Source organism: Bombina bombina, chromosome 12 (genome assembly GCF_027579735.1).
Source record: "Bombina bombina isolate aBomBom1 chromosome 12, aBomBom1.pri, whole genome shotgun sequence".
Lineage (NCBI taxonomy): Eukaryota > Metazoa > Chordata > Amphibia > Anura > Bombinatoridae > Bombina > Bombina bombina.
Genome location: NC_069510.1, coordinates 91,176,851 through 91,183,889, shown reverse-complemented (window position 1 = coordinate 91,183,889; position 7,039 = coordinate 91,176,851). Strand labels below are relative to the sequence as shown.

At 38.8% G+C, this 7,039-nt stretch overlaps 1 protein-coding gene across 1 annotated transcript in view; it reads right to left on the bottom strand.

Annotated features, from left to right (window-relative positions):
* Window positions 1-5,577: 5,577 nt before the first annotated feature.
* Window positions 5,578-7,039, bottom strand: part of HCFC1 (host cell factor C1) — a gene marked incomplete in the record, with an annotated part of 480,694 nt that continues 479,232 nt past the window's right edge. Inside the window, 1 exon segment of the mRNA XM_053696082.1 lies at window positions 5,578-7,039. This exon segment is cut by the window's right edge and continues 1,366 nt beyond it.

Genomic DNA, 7,039 nt, shown 5'->3' with positions numbered 1-7,039 from the left:
AATACTGAAGTGTAAAATATACATACATGACAGCCTGATACCAGTTGCTGCTACTGCATTTAAGGCTGAGTTTACATTATATCGGTATGGCAGAATTTTCTCATCAATTCCATTGTCAGAAAATAATAAGCTGCTACATACCTCTTTGCAGATTAATCTGCCCGCTGTCCCCTGATCTGAAGTTTACCTCTCCTCAGATGGCCGAGAAACAGCAATATGATCTTAACTACTCCGGCTAAAATCATAGAAAAACTCAGGTAGATTCTTCTTCAAATTCTACCAGAGTAGGAATAACACACTCCGGTGCTATTATAAAATAACAAACTTTTGATTGAAGGTATGAAACTAAGTATAATCACCACAGTCCTCTCACACATCCTATCTATTCGTTGGGTGCAAGAGAATGACTGGTAATGGCAGTTAGGGGAGGAGCTATATAGCAGCTCTGCTGGGTGAATCCTCTTGCACTTCCTGTTGGGGAGGAGTTAATATCCCATAAGTAATGGATGATCCGTGGACTGGATACACTTAACAAGAGAAATAAGATTTACTTACCCCAGGACACTCATCTACATGTTTGTAGAAAGCCAAACCAGTACTGAAACGAGAATCAGCAGCGGTAATGGTATATATAAGAGTAGAGTTGCACCGATACCATTTTTTTAAGGCCGAGTACAAGTACCGATACTTTTTTTCAAGTACTCGCCGATACCAATTACCAATACTTTTTTATTGTCATGTGACAATTTCCCAAGCACAATACAGACTATTTTAGGATTTAAAATAGCTTTTTCTATAAGTATGAAGAACTGTAACTCAAAAGACATTATGGAATATATAACACCCAGTTTTATTTGCTTGTTGTTATGAAGTTGTAAATACTCAAGTACATTTCATAGAACATATTAAATAAAATATTAATAAGTGGAGTAGCCTCTCCAGTGAGAAACAACGTTGCATTTTTCATTTGCACTCTGCAGCCTATAGGCACTGAAGCATGAGTGATCTCACTAAGTTAATATAAACTTCACAGAAAGACTAAGGAATAGGAAAATTGTCACTGCAGATATATTTATTTGTGTATTAGCTTAGTGTGCATGTTTTCAAGTGAATTACACTACTATCCCCTAAACTTATATGAACGACAACTAATAAATAAAACTAAAAAATGTGTGATCTGAGAATATCAGTGGAGGCTTTGTGGTGTAACAGGTAGCTATAAAGCAATACAGATTATACATTACAAAGTGAGTGGGCTACCAGTAAATTAATCCAAGAAGGAAATAACTGAAGAGCATAAAGAATGATGATTGATAACGGTGTACAGGAGAGAGCAGAAGGTACATCACGTGATGTATTTAAATGCTGCTAGCTGCACCTACTTCCCTTTCACAGTTACATACTGTCAGTACAAGAATACTGTCAGGGGCATGTATTACAGAAAGTGAAGGTGGGAAAATAGAAAAAATGGGGAAAAAAAGGGCACTGGTATAGCATTTCTAGTCAATAGAAGATTCATGATCAATCATTGATCAATAGATAGTACATAGTAGTTAAAAACTCAATAAGGGGAATGAAAATACTTGAAGACTTGAAGTTAAGCAATTTTCACATACCCATGGGTGAAAGAAAACAGTGGTCATGTTAAGATTATGTTGTAATTGATTTGCACCTCAGGGGGAAAATAGAAAAGAGAAAGACAAGTATCATGAAAGGCTGTACTGATAAATGTACCTGTTCCAGCTCGTTTACGCACCATCGCTGACATGTTAGTGCAATTACAGGGAGCCTGGTCCCACTATCTCACTGGGTCGGCCCCCTCCACTGTATCGTGCTTTCCTGAAACATTTATGTTAGCCCGGCTCTGGGCACATTAAGGGCAGAAGCTCACTTACGTTGTGTCCCTTCCCTCACAGCGTGGGTCCGCCCCCTCTACTGTAACATTCTCTGGAAACATTTATGTTAGTGCAGTTCTGAGCACATTAAGAGCAGAAGCTCCCTTGCGCCGCGTCCCTCCTTCCCTCACAGCGTGGGTCCGCCGCCTCTACCGTAGCGCTCTCTCAAAACATTTTTGTTAGTGCGGCTCTGGGCACATTAAGGGCAAAAGCTCCCTTGCGTCACGTACCTCCTTACCTCACAATGCTGCCCAAAAGTATCGGTTGAGGTATCGGAGCATTTTCCACAAGTACAAGTACTCATGCAAATGCTTAGTATCGGCACCGATACCGATACTAGTATCGGTATCGGTGCATCCCTATATAAGAGTATATCGTCGATCTGAAAAGGGAGGTAAGAGATGAATCTCTACGACCGATAACAGAGAACCTATGAAATAGACCCCGTAGAAGGAGATCACTGCATTCAAATAGGCAATACTCTCCTCACATCCCTCTGACATTCACTGCACGCTGAGAGGAAAACCGGGCTCCAACTTGCTGCGGAGCGCATATCAACGTAGAATCTAGCACAAACTTACTTCACCACCTCCATCGGAGGCAAAGTTTGTAAAACTGAATTGTGGGTGTGGTGAGGGGTGTATTTATAGGCATTTTAAGGTTTGGGAAACTTTGCCCCTCCTGGTAGGAATGTATATCCCATACGTCACTAGCTCATTGACTCTTGCTAATTACATGAAAGAAATAAAGGAATTAGCTTACTTAAGTGTGTGAATTCTGTCCATAACTTCCTCATACGGAGTCTCCCTACTGAGCGATTTTTCTAGTTCTTCGAACCAGAACCACGCTGCTGTAGTGACAGGAATAATACACGAAATAGGTTGAAGGAGGTAACCTTGCTGTACAAAAATCTTTTTAAGCAAACCCTCCAATTTTTTATCCATAGGATCTTTGAAAGCACAATTGTCCTCAATAGGAATGGTCGTGCGTTTGGCTAGTGTAGAAACTGCCCCCTCGACCTTAGGGACTGTTTGCCATAAGTCCTTTCTGGGGTCGACCATAGGGAATTATTTCTTAAATATAGGAGGAGGGACAAAAGGTATGCCTGGCTTCTCCCACTCCTTATTCACTATGTCCGCCACCCGTTTGGGTATTGGAAAAGCATCAGGGTGCACCGGGACCTCAAGGAACTTGTCCATCTTGCACAATTTTTCTGGGATGACCAGATTGTCACAATCATCCAGAGTAGATAGCACCTCTTTAAGCAATGCGCGGAGATGCTCTAATTTAAATTTAAATGTCACAACATCAGGTTCTGCCTGCTGAGAAATTCTTCCTGTATCAGAAATGTCCCCATCTGACAAAACCTCCGTTATTGCCACTTCAGATTGGTGTGAGAGTATGACAGAAAAATTATCATCAGCGCCCTCCTGCTCTAAAGTGTTTAAAACAGAGCAATCGTGCTTTCTCTGAAATGCTGGCATTTTGGATAAAATATTTGCTATGGAGTTATCCATTACTGCCGTCAATTGTTGCATAGTAACAAGCATTGGCGCGCTAGAAGTACTAGGGGTCTCCTGCGTGGGCAAAACTGGTGTAGACACAGAAGGAGATGATGTAGAACTATGTCTACTTCCTTCATCTGAGGAATCATCTTGGGCAACTTTACTATTTGTGACAGTACTGTCCTTACTTTGTTTGGACGCTATGGCACAATTATCACACATATTAGAAGGGGGAGTCACATTGGCTTCCATACATACAGAACATGATCTATCTGAAGGTACAGACATGTTAAACAGGCTTAAACTGGTTAATAAAGCACAAAAACCGTTTTAAAACAAAACCGTTACTGTCTCTTTAAATGTTAAACAGGGCACACTTTATTACTGAATATGTGAAAAACTATGAAGGAATTAACCAATCTTTACCAAATTTTTACCACACTGTCTTAAAGCATTCTAAGTATTGCACCCCAAATTTCAGGCTGTTAACCCTTAAAATGTGGAAACCGGAGCCGTTTACAATTTTAACCCCATTACAGTCCTAGCCCCAGCCTTTGCTGCGACTTCACCAATCCCAGGAGGGTATACGATACCAAATGAAGCCTTCTAGGAACCTTTTCAGTGAATTCCAGACCCACACACATGCAGCTGCATGTACTGTTCTCAAAAGTAACTGCGCAGTAATGGCGCGAAAATGAGGCTCTGCCTACTACAGAGAAAGGCCCTTCCTGACTGGGAAGGTGTCTAAACAAGTGCCTGGCGTAAAAAACGTTCCCCAAAGTTATAAAAGTGTGAAATTCAACTTCAAACTGCATATAATACCTAAATAAAGCAATCGATTTAGCCCATAAAAGTGTCTACCAGTTTATAGCCCATAATAAGCCCTTTATTCTGTTTGAGACTAAGAAAATGGCTTACCGATCCACATGAGGGAAAAATGACAGCCTTCCAGCATTACACAGTCTTGTTAGAAAAATGGCTAGTCATACCTTAAGCAGAAAAGTCTGCAAACTGTTCCCCCCAACTGAAGTTCTCTCAGCTCAACAGTCCTGTGTGGGAACAGCAATCGATTTTAGTTACTGCTGCTAAAATCATACTCCTCTTATAAACAGAACTCTTCATCTCTTTCTGTTTCAGAGTAAATAGTACATACCAGCACTATTTTAAAATAAACTCTTGATAGAAGAATAAAAAACTACAACTAAACACCACATACTCTTCACCATCTCCGTGGAGATGCTACTTGTTCAGAGCGGCAAAGAGAATGACTAGGGGGGCGGAGCCTGGGAGGGACTATATGGACAGCTTTTGCTGTGCTCTTTGCCATTTCCTGTTGGGGAAGAGAATATTCCCACAAGTTATGGATGACGCCGTGGACCGGACACACCAATGTTGGAGAAATATGCACAGCAATGATATGCGCATGCGTAGATCCAGTTACCCTGAAGCGGAGTAAAAATGGCGCGCCATTACTCCACACCCATCTCAATTTTTCCCAGAGGCAGGGCAGCATCAATATATGGGAGGTGCAGTGAGAATTATGTCCCACAAGTTCCCATTGCGCTAAAGCCACCAATGCTCTACTGAAGAGACTGATATGGACTACGGCTATACTCTAGAACAAAGTAGCACAATCTTGCACTACTTTTAAAAATAATAAACTCTTAAATGAAGAATCTTTTCTAACACCTAATTTACCACCTCTTTGCTGTTAATGTAGGCAAAGAGAATGACTGGAGTGGTAGGGAAGGCAGGAGCTATTTAACAGCTCTGCTGTGGTGCTCTTTGCCTCCTCCTGCTGACCATGAGCGGAATATCCCATTAGTTATTAAGATGATCCGTGGACTCATTGTGTCAAAGTTTTTTAAAATTGCATGTTTTATCTGAATTATGGAAGGAGGAATTTGAGTTATGTCCCTTTAATCATTGGATATAAAGAAAGAATGTTCTATTCCACAATAATGTATAGTCATCACAAGATGATACACAGTGTTAGCATGGATGATGAACACAATTATATACTGTATGTTACAGTTTGCGGTAAAAACAGAAAGAAAAAGCTCTCTTGTACAGTGTTTAGCCTCCAAGCAAGTTGAAAAGTGAATTGTGCAAATGATCTCAGAAAAATTATTACATAAACGTTTCTTAACTACTATTTTCAAAACAAAACAAAATGGTTTACTTCAAAAATGTCTTTAATTGTTCAAAATAGCACAAAACAACAGATAGCACTAGAGTAATATTAGATCACTTGGAGAACTCCTCTACAATGGAAGTAATAGCTTTTCTTCTGAAAGAAAAAAAATGGCAGGGGATTTTAGCAATTAGTTCTAGGAGGTAACACATAGTAACACTATAATACAAAACAAGAAATGGCAACAGGAATATCATGTGGGATGTGCAGTTAGCCTCAGTTTTTGTAGCGGTCTCATATAGTTAGGCCATCAGAAAAAAATTAAAGCAAAGCTGCTGCAATTGAGTGATGGTAAAGAGGAAACTATGAGGATAAGTTACCCTTCTTTATAGAGTGCAGTTAGTAAGAAATTACTAAAAGTATGTTTTTACTTCTAGAATCTGTATATTTCATTTTCACAGTAAAATGAAACCCAAGATCTTATTTATATAAAGATTCACTGCTGCATCATTACCAACCCAAGAACCCATTACTGTTGCTACTCCATTAAAAAAAAATATTCACTTAAGTTTAGGTACAGTTACTTAACCTGGCAATTCATAGAATTGTCAGAGAACACATAACTTTGTACACTTAGCTCCAGAGAGCCCAATAGTGCAGCTCCCCATCATTTCCGGCACACTGTTTATTTTGAACTCTTAACTATATTGATATTTTAATATCAGTCATGAAGGCATTTCACTTTAGCTCTTTAAATATCAAGAAAGTGGGTTCCTAATTTCCTTCCCTGCACCCATTTGAAAACAATGGGGTGTGCACAAAGAGGAAAAAAACTTTTGGAAACTGCTATTGGATTAAAAATAGAGGGCCAAACAAAAAGAAAAAAAAATATATATAAATTTATATATACACACATTTAATGAACACATGGATAGGCCTCATAAAAGTTAAACATTATGGTAAGAACATAAACCCTAAGTGATTTTAAACTGGTTTTGCATTTGTACAAAAACATTTTTTCATGCTTTAAGCTATTGCAGATTTTTTTGGATTTTTTAATTTTTATTTTCTTATAAATTTTTTAAACAAAAGTTCTTAACAGTTGGTGAAATCTGTTCAGAAACAGTTTCAACTGCACTTTATATATTTATATATGTATATTTATGTATATGAATAGAAATTACCAGAAGTTGATGCACTGCACTAAAGCCAGCAAAGCACGGCTTGCCGATTTTTTTTCTCTATTTTTTTTTTCTTTCTGGAAGTGAATGGGTGAGTGGTGCATGAAGGCGAAAAGGTTTGTATATATCATTTACATGTATCCCTGGTGCTGATCTGGCATGAGATAGTTCAGCCAATGAAAGATGACTGCTTTCTAGTAAAGAAAACTCAGCAAGAAAATAATAATAATAATAAGGAAACCAAATAAAAACAGCAAAAGGGACAACGATCTTTTGTATTTGCTGCGGACAAGAAATGTAAGCGTGTAAAACTAGAAATTATGA